Source organism: Sus scrofa, chromosome 16, assembly GCF_054392235.1.
Source record: "Sus scrofa isolate SSC_HxYL_T2T_F1_AM1 chromosome 16, Sscrofa_HxYL_maternal_Yorkshire_Landrace_v2.0, whole genome shotgun sequence".
NCBI classification, from domain to species: Eukaryota; Metazoa; Chordata; class Mammalia; order Artiodactyla; family Suidae; genus Sus; species Sus scrofa.
The window spans coordinates 23,935,188-23,959,671 of record NC_139398.1 but is presented as its reverse complement, the minus strand read 5'-3'; positions in this window follow the sequence as shown (position 1 = coordinate 23,959,671).

Here is a 24,484-nt window from a genome sequence, read left to right as displayed (position 1 = left end):
TCCGATTCAGGAGCTCTGGGGCTGGGGGAACCAGAAAAAAACTATTCTAATAATAACAAACAACAATAGCTACAAAACAAAAATAACAAAGACACTCCAAATGATTCTGATACTCTTTGAAGTACAATCTTTGACATCTTCATACTGGTTTTCCCAGGTATACCTTTTACTTTTCACAAAATACAGTAATGTGTTTTTAAAAAAAATACCAAGTAATAGTAAGGACAATGTAAATAATCATTCTCCAGTCCACATTTCTGTACCTGAATGCTCTCTCCTTAGAAAGAACAGCTACTAATAAACACTTCAGCTCTTTTATCTCATCTCAGATTTTCTAATGGGTGCCTCTGTCTACAAAATAATGTGCCTATATTGATTTTCCTTTTCATCTTTAAGCATCATTGGTATAAATTATCCTATGATTGACAAAGGTGTAGTTCACTCAAATCATGCAAATTTCCTTAATCTCAAGAAGAGTAGATTACTAATTTAGTTCTGTGGGTCATTTTATTAATTCTATATTCAAATACTAGTTAAAATTTGGTCTGTTCTAGAAACATTTATGTATTTTCAGATCTACTTTATTCTTCTGTGTCAATTTGCTGCAAAGTTATTGGACAGGCTCTGTTTAAGTTTCCATTATTTGATTTAATTTTGAGGCCATGACCTCCTGAACAGAGGCAGGAAGTGTTGCAAGTGTCAGTCTTGGTAAATGCATGTGGTGAGCCTTCCTACACAGGCAGTGATAAGGCTGTGTACATGATCCATTACCAAACTCTGGATGAAGTGGAATAATTCCAATATATTATAAATATCTTGTATCTCATTTATCTATGTTAACTGGCTAAAGCTTTGTGCCTGGCTAGTACATAATTAACATGTCACAAAAACTTACTATAAAACTGTTCACTACTCGGAAGAACAAATTCACATTCCATTAAATAAGGATCATCACCACTTTAATGGTCTACATGTTGCATTTTAATAGCCATATAAGTAACCAGAAAATTAAAGAGGTCTTTTATCTAATATGTGTTTTCACATTTGAGTGTATTTCTGGCAGAAGATAACTGGGAGAGCTGCAACTGATCAGGTTCCATTAATGTGAGATTGCTTGTGAAGTAGTACATTTTCTAATATCTCGTGTGGGAATGTTATGCAAATTATTTGTAAATGTAAAATCCTCAAGAGCAAAGCTACATTAACTGTTCCTATTGCAAAGGTATGCTCAATAATTTACAACCCATCAATGGCTGAATTGGAAATAAATTGTTTCTCTGCAGTTCCAAAATGCAGTAGAAATGTAAACAGCACCATCTTCTGGATTAAACAAATTCTCATAATTGCTTTATAAGATGCAGTACACATGCTCTCTTTAACTGACATCTTACGTATTAAACATTACATGTGTATACTGTATGTTATATTTAAGTTTTACAGTTAATTTTAAAAATGACAATTAGAGGTACTAACTCAATAATGTATTGATGAAATATAAGTGCTTTTGTAAACATTAACTTGAATATTGAAGTATAATCCAAGTATACATACTTTAGAATATAATAAATAAGAGAATGCAGTTCTGAGCTTATTGACTTCATCCTCCTATAGCCATTGTCAATTTATGACATATCAGAAGTGGAGAAAAAAATCATTTCATAACTTTAACATTTCATTAAAATATAACATGGAAAACAGACACAATATCAATATGCAGAGTCAGTGCTCTCATCTCAAGAGGCAAACTCCAAAAAATGATTCCCTCAAACTCCAATAACAAAAAGAACATTATTTTACATTTTCCTAATCTCACTGATAATTAGCCTTAACAGGAAGAAAATACTTAAATTTGTGAGACCTTTATTCTTTGGCTCAAAGAGAGTTGTACCAAAAAACTAGGAAAATTAAGAGAGAAAATTAAGATGCAAATACTAGAAAGATAAATAACAACGAGAATATAACAAATAAAATATTTTATTTTTATTCACTCTGGTCATTCCCCAATGAATACTCTTTCGCTTTCTTCGGTGTTCCATGGCTGGCCCTCACCTTTCTTCCAGTCATTAGGCATCTGCTGTGGCCAGTTTATTTCCACCTCAAGCTAGACTGTAGGACCTTGCCCTTTAAACACTGCCTTCTTAGTATTCTCAATGATATGTATGTGCCTTTATCTATCTCAATTAAAAAAGCAAACCTTAGATCCACTCAACCCTCCAACTACTTCTTTCAGCTTTGACTGGGCTGAACAATGCAGTACAGAAGGATAAATATTATATGATATATATACCATTTTCATGTGGAATCTAAAAAGCCAAACTTATAGAAACAGAGTATAATGCTGGTTACCAGGAATTGGGGGTGGGGGAAATGGGAGATGCTGGTAAAAGGGTACAAACTTAATAGTTAGAAGATAAATAACTTCTGGAATTCTAATGTAAACCATTGAGATTATAGTTGGTAGCACTGGACTACATACTTTAAAGCTGCTGTAAGAGTAGATTTTAAGTGTTCTCACCACAAAAAAGAGGTAACAATTATATGACATGATAGAGGTGTCAGCAACACTAAGGTGGTACGCATGTTGTAATATATCAATGTATCAAATCAACATGCTGCACCCTTAAAACTACACATTATTATATGTCAATAATACCTCAGAAAAGTTGAAAAAATAAAAGACGAAATTGTTAAAAATATTAAGTATGACCTTAATTCTTTGGGTTGAGTGTTACTGGCAAGAGATTTGAGGGCCTAGACCCCCATTTCCCTACCTTAGATGTGAATGTCTGAATGTAGAAGTTCTTTGGGTCTCTGATTCTGTCTCCAACTATTATTTCTTGAAGAAAGATCAAATGTAAAAAAAAGAAAAAAACATTACAGGGGAAAGCTGGGGGACAGAGGTTAGCTTGTGTATAGGCCCAAAGGGAAGATGATTTGCAGTAAATTTGAATACAAATAAATGTATATATGACAATGAGACCTAGGCATAAACAACAATTTAAATGAAAGCCTTAGAAATTTATACTTTTCTTTGAGGTCCATCAGAAGCCATTAAAGACATTTAAGCAAAGGAATTGAATTATAAAATTTTTGTTTCATGAAGACACTGTTTTCCAGTATAGAAATTTGAGTGAAACAAATTTGAGTGAAGTGAAGTAGGCTAGGAGAAAGAACCAGTGAGGAGTCTGTTTGGAGAATTATTAAGGTCTGTTGGTGATTTTGGCTTGATGATCGATGTAGGAAGAGGGTAGAGAAATGATCCTCAGATTTTAGTCCTATATATAGAGACAATGGTACCCTAAAATAAGTTAGGGAATGGAAAAAATGAAAATATATGGAGAACTCTGCTAATTCAATTTTGAAAATATGGAGCTTGACATAGACGCTATTGCTACTGTCTGCTGTAGATACTGCTAAAGTTGATACTGCCCCCCATAGATACCAGGAGAAAGGATCAAATGTCAGCGACAACATGGTTGTGAGTTCATTAAAACCATCTGGACCTCAGTTACAGAGAATTATGTCCATTTTGTTTGCTAACTGAATCCAGGAGAACAAATGAGGATCATCCACAGAGCATATCTGGGGCATATAAATGAAATGAGCATCATAGGTAACAGGCTAGCCAAAGAGAGATGGCCTCACAGGAAACCAGCTGCTGCCTCATGCTGGTGCTCTGTGTTAGCCATCAAACCTAAAGCCGTATTCTCCAATTTAGTTATTTTCCAGAAGGTGAAGTTTCAGCTCCTAAATATATTTTACACTTCTCAATTTGTTCAGAAGTCATGTAGGAAAAGATACTTATTTTTTTCCCTCAGAGTTCCCACATGTGGGAAGAATGTAGTTTGCAGAACTTGTAAGATCATCACAATGGCAGGTTAGAGCTGGTTTGTACATTTCATTACATTTTTAAGAACTCTGAGAGTTAACTGTTACATAACAGTTTTTATTAACATCTAACTCATAAAAGCTAGACAAATACAGCATATGGAAGTTCCCAGGCTAGGGGCTGAATCAGAGCTGCAGCTGCCTGCCTACGCCATAGCCACAGCAATGCAGGATCTGAGCCATAACTGTGACCTACACCACAGCTCACAACAATGCCAGTTCCTTAACCCACTGAGCAAGGTCAGGGATCAAAACCACATCCTCATGGACACTAGTCAGGTTCATTTCCTTTGAGCCACAATGGGAACTCCTATGCCATATTTAACAAGGCTTTCCCCATCAAAGTTTTCTACTGGTATTTTCATTCTTATTTTCCTTTTTATCTTTATTAATTTTTATAACTTTCTCCTTGAGTGACATGATAGTGATGTAGGTAAACCTGTTTTAACAAGTAGCTATATCTAATTCTTTTCTAAAAAGAAAAAAAAATGATTTCTGAATGGATATATTTTTATTTATTTATTTATTTATTTTTATGCCCATACATGTTTCCATGGATAGGGGTCAATTTGGAGCTACAGCTGCTAGCCTATGCCACAGCCACAGCAATACTTTCTGAGCTGCTTTTGAGACCTAATGCTGAAGCTCACGGCAACACTGGATCCTTAATCCACTGAGTGAGGCAGGGATGGAACTGTATCCTCAATGAGACTATGTTACATCCTTAACTCGCTGAACCACAAGGGTAATTCCTGAGTGGATATATTTTGTCTTGAGACATCTTTGGAAATGCTATAAAATTTGGTTGTGATGATCACTGTACCACTATAAATGTAATTTAATAATAAAAAAATGCTGTAAAGATAAAAATAAATACATACACTTTTTTCAAATTGGTAGTGTATTTGCTAAAAAAGCAAAAGAATATCTAAAAGGGAACATATGATTTCTATAACTGTAATTGGGGCAACTGTATTTGAAATATAGTTTAATAGTTAAAACATAGGGATATTTTATATATACATAAATGTTTCTAATATATACAAACATAAATGTAAACAATTGTCTGGTTATACATATGCTGTAGCAGAGTGGTATCTAAGCAGCTGAGTGACATTTATGTTATTAATTTAATGGTTTTTAATTCCCATTTTCATGAAAATTTTTACTTTAGGATATACATTGAGGAAAATGCAAAAAATGCTAAGAACTAGGCAATAGGGAATATCTTGAAAATATGTCATAAGAAATTTTACTCTTACATTATCTCACATGATTTATGCTGTCTGAAAGAAAAAAATTAAAAACTTGAAAATTTGATAAATACAGATATTATAATTTCTAGGGCTATCCCTGAAATAAATAAAATCATTTAAATAACTGGTATTTATGTCATATTTAGAAATTTTAAGTTCAGAATAACTCCAGAATTTCCTTCAAAAAGACATTTTTAAGCCACTGACATCCATTATTTTTATCAAATCCTTTTTATAGAATACTTTGATCTTCTATTTTCCCAATTTTTATTTGGTTAAAGATAAAAGTTTTAACAATAAGCAGACATAATTAAAATAAAAAGAAATATTACCATCCAATATAGTTTCTAAATCAAGCATTGCTTGATTTGAATAAGCATCATTTTGGATAATTATGTCACCTATTAGACAGAAAATAGATTACAATTAAATAATATCATTGCTTATTATATCTCTGCCATTCTCTTTTCACAGGAAGTTCTTGACAAGAATAACTATTTTCTAAGCACAGATTTTTTTTTTTATTGAACACATTTTCTTAACCATAATATTCAGTTTGTCTAAAAGATTGAACTTATAATAGTTTATATCTATTTTTACCTGTAGGTAGCAGCAAAATACTAATAAATCATGACAATTATCGTCTTTGCTATCAGGACTTTTATCATAAAACACATGCTTAAATGCAGGATTCCTTTATTCCTTAGAATAAAGTTACTTTGTTTTTCTGTAAGTTTATGCAAATGGATAAATAATTCTAAATTAATGGCTCTTAAATTGTGGTTTCCAAAGGAGTGACTTCAATCTTACCTTGGAATTTAATAGAAATGTAAATTCACAGGCCTCACCCTAGTTTTAGCACACTGTTTTACAAGCTTTTCAAGTGATTTTGGAGTATACCAAAGGTTGAGAACCACAGCTATAGGTCAGGGTTGAGCAATGGAACTTTTTCTTTGATGATGGAAATGAAAGTAGCCAGTAACCACAAATGCCAGTAAACTGCTAGTGTGACCAGAAACTAATTTTTAACATTATTTAATTTTAATTTAAGTCAAAAATTCAAATGTGAAAAATGGCTACTGTTTTGGACATCAGAAGCCCAAGTGAAACTCACAATCTAGGTGATTAGAATCATGGAAGATCAGATTCTAAAGGAAATACAAGCTTAATACGTCTTTCAACCACTACTAGAATCCTTGACGGTATCATTTACTAAAAGAAAAGAAATATAATAACCCATTACAATTTGATCTGAGCAAAATTATGATAATAGTAGAATTTATTACCCTGGAGAAATTTATGAAGTGAAATTGACTAAATAATGTTTATATTTTTTAACAAAAAAATTTATATCTGAGTGTTGGAGGCAGAAAGCTCAGATGATGCACAGACCATGTATAATACTCCCTCCTGAGTTGAGGATGGAGCCAGTGAATGTAATGAAATCATGTTTAGGGTTGGGATAAAGATAAAGGGATTTTGTTGATATAGTAAAGGTCCTTATACATTTGATAGTATGTTAATCAAAAGGGAGATTGTTCTGAATAAGCTTATTAGTTAGGCTTTTAAGAAAGGGTCATAACCATGACCAAGTGGGATTTATTATTGGGATGCAGGAATGGTTCAATATATGAAAATCAATTAATATGATACATTACATTAAAATAATAAAGGAAAAAACGTGATTGTATCAATAGATGCATTTGACAATACTCTTTCATGATAAAAAATTTTCATCAGGGGAGGGAAGGGAGTGGGATAGACTTTGAATTTGGGGTTAATAGGTGCAAACTATCACCTTTGGAATGGATAAGCAATGAGATCCTACTGTATAGCACTGGGAACTATATCTAGTCACTTCTGATGGAGCATGATAATGTGAGAAAAAAGAACGTGTGCATTTATGTGACTGGGTCAACTTGCTGTATAGTAGAAAACTGACAGAACACTGTAAACCAGCTATCATGGAAAAAATCATTAAAATAAAAAAGAAATAAAACACATACAAGTCAAAAAGGAAGAAGTAAAATATTTTTTTCCACAGATGACATGTTCTTATTTATAGAAGATCCTAAAGACTCTACCAAAAAAGAAAACAAAAAACCTAAAAAAATGTTGGAATTAATAAACAAATTCAGTAAAGTTGCAGGATATAAAAAAAACAAACAAGAGTTCTCATCATGGCACAGTGGTTAATGACTCTAACTAGGAACCATGAGGTTTCAGATTTGATCCCTGGCCTCATTCAGTGGGTTAAGGATCCAGCATTGCCATGAGCCGTGGTGTAGGTCACAGACGCAGCTCGGATCCTGCGTTGCTATGGCTGTGGCTATGGCTGTGGCGTAGGCCGGCAGCTACAGCTCTGATTAGACCCCTAGCCTGGGAACCTCCCAATGCCATGGGTGTGGCCCTAGAAAAGACAAAAAGACAAAAAACAAACAAACAAACAAAACAAACATTAGTTGCAGTTTCATATAGTTTAAAAAAAAACTCTGAGAAAATTAAGAAAGTAATCCCATTTACAATAACATCAAAGAGAATAAAATAACTTAGGAATAAACTTAAACACACAAATTAACAACTAAGCATTGATGAAAGAAATTAGACACAAAACTATGGCAGGACATTTGTAATCATGGATCAGAAGATAATATATTCAATGCAATCCTTATCAAAATCCCAATGGTATTTTTTACAGACATATCCTAAAAGTCATATGGAACAAGAAAAGACCCAGAATAACCAAAGTAATATTCAGCAAAAACAAAACTGGAGGCATTACATTTCCTAATTTCAAAATATATCACAAAATTATAGTAATTAAAACAATGATATTAGCATAAAGTCAGACATATAGATCAATGGAACAAGATAAAGAACCCAGAAAATAGCCACAAAGATACTATCAACTGATCTTTGACAAGGGTGCCAAAAATACATAATGGGGATCTTATGCTCTACATAACAAATGGTGTTAAGAAAATTGGATATTCATATGCAAAAGAAGGAAACTAGATGTTTATTTACACCATACACAGAAATTAACTCAAAATAGATTAAAGAAAACTGTAAGAAGTACAACATGAAACAAGAAACAATATCAAAAAATAAACAAGTGAAACCACATCAAACTAAAATCTTCTGCACAGCAAAGGAAATAATCAACAGAGTGAAATTAGAAAACAGCTGTTGTATAAGAGCATATATATAATGAACATTTAATATATACTGAACCTGCTGCTGAGTATTTTCTACTGATTAATCACTCATGAAAAACCACTGAATAAATACCACTGTTAAATTTTCTTCCTGCAGAGTGGGCAAAGAGATATAATGTAATTTATCCAAAATTACACAAGCAAGTAATGAGTCAAGGACTTGACAATAGGGAATGTATTTACAGAGCCTTGTGCTTACCTAGTTCTCTATTTTGCCTCTCAAAGGAACAGTTAATTTTTGGAATGTAGAATCAAAGCTCTCTCTCTCTCATCGAGAAAAGTGCTGAGATTATGTCTGAAGACAAAAAAAACATTTTAAATTGTAAAACATGGCATTTTAGGAGATGTTGATTTTTAGGAAGATTCTTGAAAGATGTAATTTTTGGATAAGTATAATGAATGAATGTTGCTTTAAGCCACCAGTTTTGCAGTAATTTTGTTATACAGTGATTAGTAATCAGTGCAGTAATAATCCTCCATATGAGTGTATCATAATTGGATTAACTTTCCCCTCTAATTGGCCATTTAGGTTGTTTCTAGAAGAAGAAGGAGGAGGAGGAGAAAAAGAGGAAGAAGAAGAAGCAGGAAGAGAGGAAGAAAGCAATCAATAGGAAGGTGGAAGTTTTCAGGAAAAATATAAAATAGGAAAATAGTCTTATGAGATGTAAGCCACATTGAAAACAGAAAAATTCAATAAATATGAATAGAAACTTACAGCAATATAATATATAGACTTATGAAATGTGGTGATGGTTAATTTTATGTGTCAATTTAACTAGGCCACGTGGTACCAGATATTTGGTCAAACATTCTGGGTATTTTTGCAAGGGAGATTAACAATTTAATTAGTAGCATAAAGCAGATTATCCTGCATAAAGTGAGTGGGCCTCATTCAATCAATTGAAAGCCTGAACAAAACAAAACAAAAAAAACCCTGATCCTCCCTGGAGTTAAGGAGAATTCTCCAGCAGACTGCCTTTGGAGTTGATCTGTATTGTTGACTCTTCTGGGTCTCTGTCTTCTGGCCTTCAGATTGGAATTGTATTATCAACTGTCTTGAGTCTTGACCCCAAACCACGGGCCCAAACTGCATGTTTAAAATTTCCAGTTTCTGCAATAGCGTGAATCATTTCCTTATGATGAACTCTCTCTCTCTCTCACACACACACACACACACACACACACACACACACACACACACACCTCTTATTAGTTCTATTTCTCTAGAGAACGCTAATAAACACAATATCCAATGGAAAGGAAAGAAAAGCTTGAGCTATTTCCAGTTTTGAACATGAAGAATAGGCAAGTGACTTATTTTCCTACATAAGTATCAACCACAATATGGTATAAAATTTATGCATACACTGGCTTCAGGCATGAGACAACAAAAGGTAGAAGACTGTGATTCTAGAGAGAAAAGCATCACCAGAGGTAAGCTGCACATTCATAGCAATATTGTGCCTAGGGGCACTTTTCAAATTATAGTTAAGGAAATGACACTCAATCACAAGGCGATGTCCTTAATGGGTAAAATAAGTAGAGATTGGAGGCTGGGGTTCTTGAGGCTTCTAAAATTTGAGGGACAGTTAACCAAAGGAGTTAGTTGTACAAGTAGGCAGATCCTGAAAACTGTTTCCTTCAGGCTGTCTTTCAATGCCAAGTTACAATGAACAATATTCTTCAAAGTCTGGCAGAAAATTTTACTAGCAAGTTGTGAGTAAAATAGAAATTATGAAAGATGTACAAATGCATAGGTGATATCTTGTAACATTAGGTGAACTTGCTGTAGGACACAGAATTTTTTCAGTCACATTCACAATGATGAACCATTGTTTGGAACATGAAAGAAGTCTTGATAAAACTCAAAGAATTTTAATAACACTAAATCTGTATCCTGACAAAAATAAAATGAAATAAAAATCAACAGAAGTGGCACAGCAGAAACGAATCTGATTAGGAACCATGAGGTGGCAGGTTCTATCTCTGGCCGCCTTGCTCAGTGGGTTGAGGATCTGGCGTTGCTAGGAGCTGTGGTATAGGTCACAGACATGGCTCCGATCCTGTGTTGCTGTGTCTATGGTGTAGGTTGGCAGCTGAAGCTCCGATTGACCCCTAGCCAGGGAAACTCCATATGCAGCAGGTGTGGCCACCACCCCCCAAAAAAAGAAAGAAAAGAAAAAAGCAAACAAAAAAATCAACAAAAGTATCTGGGAAATTCTGAAATAGTTAGAAATTAAGCAATACAGTACTATATAGTCATGAATAAATAATAATAATAGTTTTAAAACATTTGAACTGCATAAGAACATGATCAAAATTTGTGTGATGTATTTAAATTATTGCTTAAAGGAACTTTTATACTTTTAAGTATTAATATTAGATAAGAAGAAAATTTAAATCAATAGAGAAAGTTACCATCATTAGAAGCTAGGAAAGGGGAAGCAAATTAAACCAAAATTAAGTTAAAGTATGGAAGAAATAAATATGCTCTGAAGTCAATAAGAAAAGGACAAATAAAACTGATAAAACTCTAGGAAGACTTAACAAGAAAAAACTGAAATCAAAGCCTCAATCAGGATCGTGATCTCAGTTAAGTTTCAACATCCACTTCCAACTTCACTGACCGTTGCTAGAATTACTAATAGAAAAAATAAAAACGGACATCACTACAAATCCTACAAAAATCAAAAAGGTAATGAGGAAAATTATGTATAACTTTATGCTAATTAGTTTTATGTTTAGAATACATGGATAAATTCCATGAAAGACACAAATTACCATACTAGCATGAGAAGAAAGACAAAGTCTTAGGTGTCATGTACCTATGAAAGAAATTGACATTCTAAAGAAAAAAAAAAACTATTATTTCAAGGAAATTTTAGATCTATATTCTTTATAAGTAACTTATTTCAAATATTTAGTAAATATATAATGCCAACATTATACAAAGTAATTCAGGTACTGTAGGAAGAAGTGGAATCAGCAAAAAATTGACACCCATTACTTAAACTAAGACGATGTAGAAAATTGGATAAATATATGATGCTAATGGGCTGGAAGACTCAATATTTTTAAGATGTCTATTCTTCTTAAATCAACCTAACCATTAAAAAAAAAAAATCCCATGCTAAACTGTGCAAAATTATGTGCTACAGAGAATTATATTAACTGGAAATATTTTAAATTAAAGTATAATTTCAAGTATAGTTAGGAAAAAAAAGGAATTAATTTATGTATATATATTGTTTTGAAACACAACAGATACTAGAGAATACCTGGCTGCTTTTAATAATATTAGGCATAATAACTGAATATTAATCAGGAATAGGTCAGTGTAAGGTTTTGGAGAAATCAAGTTGATTAGAGGTTAATGACAGTGAGTCTGGATTCCCAAATCCACCTTTGTCTAGTGTTACTGCAAGGAGTAAGGGAGATGGCTGTAAAGCACTTGGTCAATGTCCAGCACATACTACAGCCCCTTATATAGAGAGTTATCATTACTAATATTAATGTGAGAACAAAATGAGAGCATAGAGTTTTAAGGTTCACTTTAGTCAGACTTTGCTTTAGTTTGGGGAAGCAGAAAAAAGAAAGAAAACAAGGCCATTTGCATTAATCCAATGCATATTCTCTATCTGAATAAAATATATTCAGTAAAATTGTGTTTATTAATCATAATCAAATTCCTCACGATTTACCTGAATAAGTTTATCCATAATTCTACAGGGAAAACAACTCGGCATTTGTACAGAAGGTTTTCTGCATGATTTTATTCATATTATTTCATTTGATCCAATTAAAATAATTATAAATCATGAAGATGTATTTTGAATTTGATGACACAAATTGGAGTATAACCTGTGTTTTATAATAACCTGTATTTTTCATTATTTAATTAAAGGCTGAGAATCAACTTACTTTGAAAAAGATTAAAGAAAATAAAAATTTTCTTTCATCAAGAAAACTTTTATCTTCCATAGCTCAATGCTTGCCCATTCCAAGAAAAGCCAAATGACCTTACCTTTTTCAGAAAGGCATTAATACCTGCTGTGAAAAATCTTTATTAGTGCTAATTGTTCCAGCAAGCAGTGAATAGGGAACAGCAGGCCTGGGGTTGAATGTGACTCTGTGTAATAAAAAGAAGTTCTATACTTCATAGGCCTCTAAGCATGCAGCTAACCCTCCTGATTACAAAAGGCACAGAGTGCCATTAAAAGGCATCAAGATTTCCTGAAGACAATTACAAAGGCGTATAACATCTGTTCTTAATCATGGACGACAGGAGAGAAAATGTGCTCCACATCATATGTTACATACAACAAAGGAGTCCAGCTGTGTGACGAAAAGTATGTGAAAAGGCAATGGCCAAGAAAGAACAGTGCAAAGGAAGCACTGTTACCACGACAGTGACCTATGGCAGTCTCTTCCAATATCTCCGTGGTGACAAGATCTGTTTGTTCTCCCACAAAAAGGGCCTGGGATATCTTCAATTATTGGTACTACTCATAAAAGACTACTATTTACAAGACAATTTTCATTTAACCTTCCAAATGACAATTTTTTTTAAAAAGTACACAGGGCAAAGCATTTTCTTGGCCCTTGATGCCAGGATCAAAATTACCTTTACCCCTTCCAGAAATCTACATCATTCCAAATTGTTTTGAATAATTCAAAACAGAACTATAATAGTCTAATAATAAATGTCAATATGAATAATTATTGCTGAAAATAATTACGTAAAATTGTATGACCATTAACACATCTGACCCCACTACTTCCCTCTCTTCCTTTCTCTGTCTCAATCTTCCTGAGTTTCAGCTACACTACCTCTTTGCTGTTCTTTCAACATAATATGCACATCCAATCTTTTGTGTAAGTTGTTCTGTCCACTTAGGATGTTCTTGACCCAGTCACCACCAAAGCTTGCTTCCTCATCACTTGCACACATTTACTAACATAGCACCTTTACAGTAAGGTCATTCCTGAAAAGCCAAATTATAACTGAACCAATTTCACACCCTGCCTGTCGTTTCTGATTTATTTTTTCACATAGCACTACTTGGCATCTAACATAATATTTTCTTATTTTGGTATTTATTATCTTTCCCTGGAAAACATAAGCTTTGTGATGTCAGGGGATTGGAGCTCTTTTGTTCAATGCTTTATCCTTCGCTCCCAATCATGCATGACACATGAAAAAAGCCAAAAAGTATTTCTCAAGCGACTGAATCACCTTAGGATTTTCTGAGTCCTATAAATTTTAATTGTCTAATAAAGGATTAATCCAGCATGTTTAAGGTACTTAAATAATGCACATTCCAATGACAAGACTGGCTCTTGACCTGCTCCAGGGTGATAACCCCTGAGCCATTTAAAATATCTGCCTGATGCGAATGTCTTTGTTGAGATGCTGGTCTATCTATAAATTATGCTGACCTGTAACTTGAAGTAAAAACTTATTTTTATGTACCTTGAATTTGGGGTCACTCTACATCAGATTAACCTCTTGGGGATCTGGAATCCAGGTGCTTATTAGATCGATCACATGGGTGTTCCATGCCTCCATAAGAGATGACCAACAAAAAACTGGCTTCAGGATCAGGAAGGACTGAGCTTCTCTGACAACAATTTCCAAGTGTCATCACATTGCTGCTGGGAGAATTAAATGTTGTCTATTTGATCCTACCCAACGAGGAAAACTGGAAGCCAGCACCTGTTTTCTCCTGAGCTCTGCCCTAACATACCCTTTTTTCTTTTGCTGATTTTAATCTATTTGTGTCCTTCTACTGTAGCAAACTCTAATAGTGAGTATAACAGCTTTTTTAATTCTGTGGTTCTTTCTAGAAAATCATCAAACCTGAAGGTGATCTTGGAAACCTCAGAGACAAAAATTATATTTAAGCTTGGATAAAAATGAAATAATCATCACCTTGTACTCCAACTAAATATTTTTATTTATGAAACTCAATGTCTAAGATCCATTCTAGAAAAATTATAATTTATGTTAACTTAGGTAGGTGAAAAATGGTCTTCCTTGCAAAATAATAATTCATTGATTTTTGGTAAATAGGTATTATAGAATAATAAAATTTATATTAGTACAATAACAATATCATTAATTGATTAATTTTACTTTTTACCCTGAACTTATCTGGGAAATGTAATTTTCCATGCACATTCGAAATTAATCTAGGCCATACCATACGAAAAATAATGCAGAGTGCCTATTGCCATTTTCTCCCAATTTGAGAAATTTTCAAAACCAAAGTGGAAACATGTACCTAAGAAAATATGTAAACTGCATTTTTGCAAATAATCTAGTCACTTATGATGGAGCATGATATAGTGAGAAAAAGAATCTATACATGTATGTGTAACTGGGTCACCATGCTGTACAGCAGAAAACTGACAGAACATTGTAAACCAGCTATAATGAAAAAAATAAAAATCATTATATTAAAAATATAAACTAACTAAATAAATAAAAGAAATAAAAATCACCCTTGACTATGTCAGAATAACATATATGGGGTTTGTTTCTTTTTAAAATGGCTTATGTAATGTTCATGCAGTTCTCATACTTCTAAGGTAAAATAATTTCAATTGTCTTCATTGTGAACATAAAACACTGCACATCACTTTTCATTAAAACAATGCAGCAAAATCTCCCACTTCCAAGGGGGAAAAAAACTGTATGCTTAGACTACTACATCATCGTGACTTACTGTTTTATAAACTTAGTGAATAAAGAGTTGAAATCCTCCCCCCAAAAAAACCCAGATATATACAATAGATAAATTTGTTGAAACTGTAAGACCACATTTTGCTTCAGCTTTTACACTAAGATCATGTGACTATGATACCATATAATCAGTGATGAGTCCAAAAGGGACTTGGATGTGCTACCTAGGTTTCATGACCACATCTTGATTAATTTGAAGTAGCGAATGACTGTCTTAGATTGTTTGCATATACATAAAAATCCAATCAACTATATTTTCTATATTTGTGTGACACCTATACATTTGCTAAGCAAATTTGATTTTGTTGAATTGATTAAAACACAAATTGTATAGCATGCTAATCCCTGCAGACATGTGCATGCATTTGAGGAAACAAGTATTCTTAAGAACTTAGAATTTAATATGTTTCTCTTTTTCTTTTTATATTATAGTTGACTTACAATTTTTGTGCCATTTTCTGCTATACAGCAGTGACCCAGTCATACATACATATATATATATATGTATATATATATATATTATTTTTCTATCATCATGTTCTGTTGCAAGAAATTGGACACAGTTCCCTGTGCTGACAATAGAACCTCATTGCCTGTCCATTCTAAATATAAGGGTTTGCATCCACTAACCACAAACTCCCAGTCCATCCACTCCCTCCCCCTTGGCAACATAAGTCTGTTCTCCAGGTCTGTTAGTCCGTTTCTGTTCTGTAGGTAGGTTCATTTGTGCCATATTTTAGATTCCGTATGAGTGACATCATATGGTATTTGTCTTTCTCTTTCTGACTTCATTTAATATGAGATTCTCTAGTTGCATCCATGAATATGTTCCTTTAAAAATGAATGTATTTCATAATTATATGAATTAAAAATAGAGAAGCAAACCTTCACAGGACTCTCTTTTTTTCTAATTTTCCATAATACATCATAGACAACTTTTCTCACCTAACTCTATTGACCCTATAAGAAGGCAGAGGAAATAATTGTTTTTAAGCTCAGTAAAACTATAATGGTACATTAGTCTTATTTAGTATTTAGTGTATTTATACAAATACACTAAAAAAAGGGTGAAGGAGATTAAGAGGTATGAATTTTCACTTGCAAAACAAGGGAGTCACTGGTATGAAATGTACACTGTGGGGAATATAGCGAATAACTATGCAGGATCTTTATATGGTAACATAATTAGATTTATTCCAGTGATCATTTTGAATGTATAGAAATACTGAAACACTATGTTTGTAACAGAACAGTGCTGTAGATCAATTACACTTCCAAAACAAACAAACTCATAGAAAAAGAAATCAGATTTGTGGTTACCAGAAGCAAGAGGTGGTGGGAGGGGGGATTGGATGAAGGCTGTCAAAAGGTACAAAATTCCAGTTATGAGATAAATAAAAGATGTAATATGCATCATATATATAATTAACACTGCTGTATGTTATACATGAAAATTGCTAAAAGAGTAAATCCTAAGCATGCTCATCACAAAGAGAATATATGTTTTCTTTTTCTTTAATTTAGTTATCTATATGAGATGATGGGTATTCACTAAATTTACTGATAGTTATTTAATGATGTATGTAAGTCCAATTATTATGCTGTATACCTCAAACTTATATTGTGTCCATGTAAATTATACTTTAATAAAACTGGAAAAAAACATATAAAATCAATAAATATAAATAAACCGAGAGAGACAGTTTATTTATTTATTGGTTTCTTTATTCCTCTCTGTGTGTGAAGGCGCCCATACATGTGTGTATCCTCAGTTGAAAATTTAGAAATTTTGGAAGAGGAAAATTTAATTATCATTGTTTGAGATCAGAAAACTACTGACATAAATCCAAAATGTGAAAGACTAGGAATCCTGGAACATGTGAACAGTTACCTCAATAAAGGGATTCTAAGCCATTTATTCTTGCCAAATATCCTTCCAGATGTGGATACAGGTGAAAGTCTTTCTTATTGTCTGTAATTAATAAACCAAATTAGCCTTACATATAAACACAAAGATGCTGGCATGGGAGTTCCCATCATGGCTCAGTGGGTTAAGAACCTGACACAGTGTACATGAGGATGCAGGTTCAATTCCTGGCCACACTCAGTGGGTTAAGGATCCAGCATTGACACAAGCTGAGGTGTAGGTTGTAGATGTAGTTCAAATCCCTGCGTTGCTGTGGCTGTGCTGTAGGCCAGAAGTTGTGGCTCTGATTTGACCCCTGCCCTGGGAACTTCCACATACTGCAGGTGCAGCTGAAAAACAAACAAAAACAGTTTTACAGTAGTAATGAAAAACTCAAGACATGCCGCGGGAGCGGCCCAAGAAATAGTAACAACAACAACAACAACAAAAAAGACAAAAGACAAAAAAAAAAAACAAAAACAAAAAAAACTCAAGACAAAACAAAACAAAAAACCATTTGGGGCCAAGGATTCATATACTTTTAAAATTAAATTATAAGGAAAAATGTTACTGAGAATACTGTGATTCCCACTCTTTTACCATAACTTCATATTATTTAAACAGGTACTGGAATGATGACATAATCTAAATTCAAGAAAAAACAAAATTCTACTCTGTATCAATCTATTCCTGCTGTCCTGGATAAAGAAAATTTAGGAGGACAAATAGCTGTTAGACTTTTCACATGTCTGAAGGGCTTCTAAATAATATTTACTTTTAAATCATTTCTAGGTATTTTATCTCCTCATCCCCAATAAAGCATAATTTGTACTACTGTCTTTAAATAATAACATTGACATATACATGACATATACATGGCAGACACTTTAATTTTATGGACATTCAAGAGATTCATGCACATTTCATAAAATAACATTAATGTTTTAATTTACATTATAATTTCTAGATTTTTGTCATAAACCATCATTCAAATATTATTTATGTTCCTTTTAAAAAGTGACGGTATTATTTTCAGTACAGGCATAACTCATTTTATTGCTCTTTGATTTAATATGTTTTGTACAAATTAAAGGTTTGTGACAACCTGGCTTCAATGGACGCCATTTCCCCAACAGTATTTTCTCACTTTGTGTTTCTGTGTCACATTTTGGTAATTCTATAAATATTTCAAAATTTTCATTACTATTATATTTTTCATCATGATCTGTGGTCAGTGGCCTTTGATATTATTATTACAAAATGATTGTGACTAGCCAAAGGATCAAAGGCTTAGAGGATGGACAGAATTTTTTAGCAATAAAGTATTTTTAACCAAGATATCTACATTGTTTCTTTAGATATAATGCTGCTGCACATTTAATACATCACAGTGTAGTGGAAACGTAACTTTTAGATGCACAGAGAAATCCCCAATATTGTGTGAATCACTTTATTGCCATATTTGCTTTATTAGTGTGGTAATAACTAAAACCCACTAAGTTATAATTTAATGAGTATCATCATATTCTGTGTTGATATATTTATTGCTACATATTTTTTCAGGAAACACTAATGTATATATTTTCAGCTGTTTATCTGAAAATATCTGGATATATTCTTTCCAAGTTGAAATAATGTTAATTGCATAATCATAAAAGTTAATGTCATGAGTTTTACATATGATTACCTAATTAGCAATAAACATGTGTTCACAATGTTTCTTTTAGTAGGAATTTTTCTTAAAATATTTTTCAGGCAGTTTAAGAAAATTTCTTTTTTTTTTTTTTTTTTTTTGTCTTTTGTCTTTTTTTGTCTTTTGTTGTTGTTTTTATTTCTTGAGCCGCTCCCACGGCATATGGAGGTTCCCAGGCTAGGGGTTGAATCGGAGCTGTAGCCGCCGGCCTACGCCAGAGCCACAGCAACGCGGGATCCGAGCCGCGTCTGCAACCTACACCACAGCTCACGGCAACGCCGGATCGTTAACCCACTGAGCAAGGGCAGGGACCGAACCCGCAACCTCATGGTTCCTAGTCGGATTCGTTAACCACTGCGCCACGACGGGAACTCCGAAAATTTCTTATTTAGAGAAAATTTTCTTATTTAGGTGTCATTAGAGCAATTATGAATGGATTCATTATTTATAGAATGATATTATTTTTCTCTGAGTTTATGTAATTTAAAGATGTTTTAAAAATAAAATTCAATTTCACATTTTGGTGCTGTGATTTTAATTGAAAAAAGTAAAGCATTAAAAATCATAATGAATAAGAGAAGGATTTCAGTTTACACCAAATGCTAAAAAAGAGATACGATTTTATTTTAGGAAAATATCATCCATATAAAAACAATTTTCTGTGGTCATACTGTGCACCTACAGGCACAATTAGAGAAAATGTATTTAAAGCAAGTAGTAAAAACTTGCAAAAGCTTTGAGTGAGGGGGAATACACTGACTTTTGTGCCACGAATACCATAACACGTGAAACGGTATCAACTCACTCCCCAATGTTCATATTTACATGTGACAAACATCCCTCTTTATTCGTCTCCTTTTTCCTTATTAACTGATGGACCCGGTCCCCAATTCACAGATTAAAGAAAAGCTATGAGACAAGAGCTCAAATTTACAAACTTCTGTGTATCTGAACTCCTTATGTTCTCCTGGTTTTCAACAGAGATAATGTCCCTTACAGAGTTTAATGAAAATTCTTCTACTTTATATGAAGCATTACTCTACTGACTTCCTCTTGGTACCTTAGTATTTTTAAAAGTTTCATCTCTGAATTCCCTCCATTAAGCAGATAAATACATATAAGTATGCCCACCAGGAAAAAAAAACAACATGCAGTAGGAAAATGGATAAGCACATTGCAGAACATCCATACAATTAAATATTATTCAATATTCAAAGGATATGAGTTACAAAACCATGAAAAGACATGAAGGGATCTTAAATGCATATTTTCAAGTGAAAGAACTCAATCTGAAAAGGCCACATAACATTTGATTCCAACTACCAGGACATTGTGTAAAAGGCAAAACTATTGAGACAATACAATGATCAGTGGTTTCTAGGGACAGGGAGGGAGCAGAGCGAAGTAGAGTATAGGAACTTTTTAGGATAGTGAAACTGCATGATATTGCAATGGCAAATATATTCTATTACATATTTATCAAAACCCGTAGAACTTTACGACACAAAGAATTAACTCCAATATGAACTATGCATTTTAGTTAATAATAATGTATCAATATTTTCCCTTCAATTATAACAAGTGTATCACACTAATGAAAGATGTTAATAACAGGGGAAAATATTGGGGGGAGGAGTATACGGGAACTTTCCTTTTTGATCAATTTTTCTGTAAATATAAAACTGTTCTAAAAATTAAACCATTAAGTGGAAATTAAAGACAAAATAACATATAACATTAAAACATAGCAACTTCTTTAAATTCCCAGATGTCTATAACTTGCACATCTTTTTCTTAACCGCCAAACCTATGTTGTTTCTATGTCCTCATTTTCTACTAAATTTTCAAATGCCTTTATGTGAGTTCTGATCCCTATTTTATTCATGGAAAAAACCTTTCTAAATTAGTGAACAGTTTAATTCTCATTTTATATAACCTAGCAACCAAATCTGGCGATACTGTTCTATTTTAAAAATTTCTTTCTATGTGTGTGTGTGAAATATCACATTCCCTTGCTTTTCTGTGAACATCATCTTTGGCCATTTCTCAGTAGTTTTCTTTTCAAGCTCATTACAAAAAAAAAAAAAAAATGTTTACTACAGTAATATTAACCCTGGTATTTACGTGGAGTTCTCTTTTGGCACAGCATGTTAAGGATCCAGCCTTGTCACTAAAGCAGTCTAGATTACTGCTATGGTGTGGGTTCAGTCCCTAACCTGGGACTTCCACCTGCCATAGGCACAGCTAAAAACAAAGTTTACTCATAATCTTCCTCTCTATAAACTAATGTATTTCTATGTTGCTTATTCAAAGTGATTCTTTGTGTTTATTCTATAATTTTTCTTGAAAAAAATGCTTCTCATTATTTATGGGCTTGAACCACGCTACTCTTCTCATCTGAATTTTTGATCAATGATATGATTGACAGATCTACTTATGTGTTTCAAAGGAACATTAAATCAGGAAGTATATGCCAACCTTATTGTCTCTTTCAAAAGTCAGTCCTTTCTTTAGAAAAATCACCCTTTTTAATCACTCAAAAAAATAAAACAACAAAAGGTCATTCTGATAACATCTTTCCATTTTGATCCATATCTATCTAAAAGCTCTAGTTTCAAATAATGGAAAACTCTAGCTGGTTTAAACCAAGGAGTCAACATATTGACAGCTTTAACTTAATAGTTTGGAGGCTGGATGGAATATAGACATAGATCTTTTGAAGTATGATGTTTCTTAGTGAATATTTTTCTTTACCAGTACCCATCTGAGTTTCAACTGAAGATTGCAAAAAACACTAATAGCCATACACAGAAGTATATAGTTTAGTACTAGGACCAGGACAGAGGGAAAATAACTCTTCTGACAGCTTTTATGTAAAAGCTTTATTTTCTTCTGATTTGACGATGTCGGGTCACTTGAATAATCTTGGACCATAAACATACCCATGAGATAGTATTTTGTTAAACTAATCAAGGTGTATTCTTGCAATTATAACTGAGTTAATCATATGCAAGCAAAATAGCTGCTACAGAATATAGTAGGGCATGAGGACATTAAAAAGACAATAGCAATGTCCAGAATCTATCATTTGTCTGCTACTGATATATACCCTCCACATTCAAAGACCTATAAATTCTTTCATTATTTTAGTAGAATTTTTTCTCCTATTTATGTGTTATTAGTATATCAGTGATTATCCACTGGAACAGGAACATCTGATTTTCCAATATATGAAAATAGGTTGTGTATTTGCAGGAGCAATTTTATATTTTACACTAAATCGAGTAGTTTATTTTATTTTATTTTAGGGCTGTAGATGTGGCATATGGAATTTCCCAGGTAGGAGTCGAATTGTGCCATAGCCACAGCAACACCAGATCCGAGCCGTTTCTATGACCTACACCACAGCTCATGGCAACGCCAGATCCTTAACCTACTGAGAGAAGCCAGGGGTCAAACCTGCATTCTCATGGACACTAGTCACATTCATTTCTGCTGAGCCATGATGGAAACTTCTAAAGTTAGTATTTTAAATAAGAATATGTGTTACCATGTAAATAGGCAAGCATGATTGTAGAAAAATAAATATTCTCAAATATTAAGCAATTTTCTCCATATAATACTTGATAGTCCTTTAAAACACTTCAGAGGATATGTTATCAATAACATGTTAGCATAATTAATCAAAATCAGTGTAGCTTGGATATTATAAAAATTATGCTCCAATAGAACACCCTAGGGTGATCTTTATGGCTTAAACTGTGAAAAGGTATGAAATCATTTATAGTAAATCGTTTTTCAAAAGTAATTACCTTTTCCTTGTCAATTGGAAAAGTAGAAAGATAAGATCTATAATACATGAAATTAAATTTGACCTTCTTAGTGGATTACTAGCAATCTAGGATTTACTTTCAACATTTATTAAAAAGGTATTCCTTATACACCTATTTATAAAAAGTATTCAATATAGCAGAAACATAGTGACCCATTTTTTGAGTTCTGGACATCAGTTATCACATGCTTTTCAGATAGGCCCATGTGCATTTCCTAATTTCAACTCATACATAACAGATAAAAATGGGAATTCATTATTCTTCAGCTTCTTCTTTATATTAGTGATTGCATTTATCTTTCCATTCACAAAAAAATCTATTTCTCTTCAAATTTATTTATTCTTGTGTTATAAAGATGTTCAGAAGCCAGAAATAATATAAATGGACTAATTGCAAAACTGGCAATCATCTCAATTTTCTAATTCTTGCCAGATTCATAAGTTGATATTTTTTGCCAAAAAGAAATATTATTTTCCTTATTTTATTAATTGTAGATCACATGATTTAACAAAATATTTATATTTCATTGACAAACCAAAGCAATACTGCATGTGCCTCAAGGTATAAAATGTAATACACATTCTAGTAAAAGTATATTATAAAAGGTAACATTTATTGAGGATTTACATAAATTAGTTCAGGTCATTCTTTGATTAGGTTAAAAAAAAAAGTGAGCTTCTGAAAAATTTAAAGACCCAAGTATCAATGGCTTGGTTAACACAATATAATTCATATGAAGCCTAAATGAGAGATTCCTGATTAGGACTCAATTCCACTCAGTCATTCAGGGAACCAGGCTGATAAAACTTCTTCCCACTTTAACAGAGTATTGTCATGAGGATCAGTATCTAGCCAGCAGATGTAGAAGAGGGAGAGATTCACATACAGGAGGTTATGATGAACCAGCCTCTATTCACACTCCAGTGGCTCTAAATATGTCACGAGATAAGGCTTCAAAAATATGGAGATTTATTAGAAGAGGAAAAAAAAATGGTCTTTTTTTTGTGTGTGTTACTAGTTTCTACCACAGTTTGCCCTTCTATTCATCAAATATCAACTTCATCATTCTTTCTGCATACAAAACATTCTCCTTCTTTCCTTGATAAAGAATTAAGGTGTTTCCATCAAGTTGCTTCATCCAGTTAGATGCAGCTGTGGTGCTAGAACATATGAACCTAGACAACTTTGCTCTCAGCTTATACAATTTACAAAGGTGGGGCAGAAGTCATATCATGGTAATTAACTTCCCTATTTTGAAAATGAAATTTGGAGACTATATGGAAGAGTAAGGGTGAACTGAAAAGTGGAATAAGATTCTAGATTACAACCTAATTCTGCTCTATGGATAAAAAATATATATATCTTGTCTATTATTTTTGGATCCTTTGCTCAGCATTCTGGGACATGCTTTGCCCTTTTGTCTGAGCTTACATAAAGTGAGCATTGAGGCAGAAGGCTACCTCTGGTGGATGTCAGACATCTACAGACAGCCTCCTGTGCATGCAAATTTGAGATCTCAAGAGTATCTTTAAAATTGGTATAGTCAAGATATATTTCAGTTCCAGTTGCTAGTTTTGCTGGCATTAGAATTCCCTCAAAAGAATAGTATGCTTCTTATTTATTTGTTTTTAGCCAATACCTTGAGTCAGTAATCAGGACGGAATTCTCTGTTAGACAAATTTCTGAAATACATTTCATTTCCTTGTTTTGAGTTCTTTTTAACTCTTTTCCGAACAATTGACAGCTACTTTGAGACAATCCAGATTTGTGTGGGAAAGAAATACTCATAGTCATATTTTTGTCACAGGGATGATTCTTAATTGGCTGATTGTAAACATTTTTTTTTTCAATTTATTTTCTCTCTTCAGAGTGAAGGAGGAGACACTTTTTCTGTTGAGGCTGCACATGAACCGGTAGCTTCCTTTCCATTGGATGAGTTATTATC